Raw genomic sequence first — 2,851 nt, forward strand, 5'->3', positions numbered from 1 at the left:
TAATTTGACCTTCTTGTTTTGACCACCATAATTCAAAATGATGTCATGTTATCCCCCATTACTAATGGAAAAGGGGATAGCCATATGGTTATGATGAAGAAGAATATAAAAAATTCCATATTGTATCTCTAATTAAGAGTTGAAGGATTCAAACCTAACCACCAATAGGCTATCTAGCTGTGTTATAACCAAGCCACTAGGAAAAAAGGGATTTCATTCTTTTTGAGGAAATTTTGTTCCATAGACAAGAAAAGTAGCCAAGAGGGATAAGGAGAGAGCACATAGAGGATTTATGTGTTATAGTAGCCCACAGACCATAGGAATTACTTCTTTGTACTTGTAGCCATTTTCTATTCAGAGAAAGAGAGCATAGCGACCTCATCTTCTAGTTGGCTTTTCTATCGAAAGGGTTTCACAAGATATATCTTATGCCAATTTTGGTTTGTGAGTTTTTATTTTTCTATTCTCTATTTTTTTCATAATCATAATTTGCATGAATACACAATAAATGGTAATTTATGAATAAAAAAATCTAGAGAGAAATAAACCCTCGTAGTCTAGATTTAATATTTTTAAATATAATTTTATCAGATAAGTTGTGACAAACTGTCCTTTGGAATATCCATGAAAATTTATGAATCGTTATTAATATTAGTGGCCATTTTTTAATGATAAAGAATAAGAGAAACAAAGTCTGAGGATAAAAATGGTAGAGGAATGAGATTAAAGATTGTAACCACTTCAGACTAGCAACCTATCCATTGAGCATGGAGTCTCATTAAGAAAAACACAAAAATTGATAAGTTGAATAGAGAAAAACATCTATCTCAGGCTAAGATAGAGTATGCTAGTCTTTGTTGAATTGTGAAGAAGAAGAAATGGTTTGTTGAACATTAAACAAATGAATCCAACGATAAAAATGAATGCCATGAATTGAACATGGGATGAATTAAAAAAAATCATGACATTTAATATTTAATTAATCATAGAAAGGGTTGTTACTAAAATCCTTTCATTCATACACAAATATACTCTTGACAATGGAGTTTGTACCAAGTTTTCAAAGCTATAAATCATAATCACATTTGAAAATAACATGCATAGAAAAACAAAAGCTTAATACGAAAAATATGAAAAGGAAAACAAAGCTTTGTTAAAACTCAGCCAAAAATGCATAGATTATTCCTTCAACATGAGAAATTTACAAAGATAGCCTCGAGGCCTTTTACAAAATTGTCTCTCTCTGCCGAAAAAAAATAAAAATTTATTTCTAACTCCCCCTCTTTCTTCCTATTCAACCTTTGTCTTTATCTTGATCAAATGTTGATTTGGTGCCTTGAACTTTGAAATTGAACACAAAAAATAACTCAATGATAAAGTTGTTATAGGAAATTTTCACATGAGATAGAGATTTGTTATTCCACAACTATCCCATAATAGTAACAAAAGGTCAAATATATATCTTCCTTTGGTGTAATATTGGAGCCAAAATTATTCTACGTGAATGGTTATTTCAAATAGGAATTTTACTTTTTTTGTTTATTTATTTTAATTATTTTTATTTTCATTTATTTAAAAATTCTACATTCTATTTCACAAATTAATATTATATTTTTACACATATAACATTATGTTTTTACTATCTATTACCCTTTGAATTTTTTTAGACATATTGTAAACTATTTTACAACTTGACATCCCAATATTAAAATACTAGCAATTGCACCAAATGTTGCAAAGGAAATGTCGTAAGTCAGTAGCATATGAAAAAAGAGCATAGATGAAGAGTGATGTGATATGTTATGCAATCTAAATGTAGCCCAATTTGAGTAAAAGATAAATTTTAATGTTGTTGCCACTAGGTATCCTATTTATTTGGGATCTCTTTCTTCCTTTATCACATGAAGATTTAAATGAAGAATTATAATTTTAGATATCTGAATGATGGGAAATTGGAAGTGTAAATGTTAACTTATGCTATTGTTAAATTAATCTCCATACTTGAATTCAAAAAAAATTCTTATATTAATTTACAAACACAACTCTACTTTTAAAAACATAAGGACAAATCATCAAGGGTTTATTCCTTCCCTCATGTTTATGGAACTACTTTGGCAAGTAGGAGTTACATTGTCACTTAGAAAGGATCAGTGATATGATCCATACACATTTTATCAATATGTAAAGTTTAAACAAATCCTAGCACTTCTAGGTGTTGAGTAAGTGGTTGATGTATAAGAAAGATTTTTAAAACACTTCATGTACCATATGAAACCATGCTTCTTGGAACTATACAACTACCATATCATTATTATACACATTTGACATTTGACAAGAAAGTAATTAATGTTTTACTCCCTTCTGTTTTAAGGGATATGTAAAAAAACATTGACAAAGCCTCAAAATATGCCTAGGAAATGCATGTTCTAATTTTCACTTTATTTCTAGTTAACAAAGAGGCAAGGTTGATATTAAGGGTCTAATTGTGTTAAGATTCTATCTACATACTTGGAAAAAATGGGTGTGCTCATTTTAACTTTTCATGGCATCAAAATTTTAACTAAGAAAGAGGTAAGGTTGATGGTAAGGGCCTAATTGTGTTGATGGCAACATCCTAATTGGATTGGATTTTGCATGGTGATTTCTTAATCATATTGAGTAGGGTTTTGTAGTGTGTTTGATATAATTTTTTTAAAATCTATCTTTAGATAACTGCTCATTCATATCTTTTTCTATTACTTCATTTTGAAAGCATAATTTTACCAAATTTATTGATGGAAAGAAGCCATCGTTTCTAATTTTATGCAAGGACATATGAATATAAATTCATGTTCTAATAAAAGTAGAGAAA

Source organism: Pinus tabuliformis, chromosome 9 (assembly GCF_031772625.1).
Source record: "Pinus tabuliformis cultivar Carrire ecotype Pingquan chromosome 9, CPIR1, whole genome shotgun sequence".
Lineage (NCBI taxonomy): Eukaryota > Viridiplantae > Streptophyta > Pinopsida > Pinales > Pinaceae > Pinus > Pinus tabuliformis.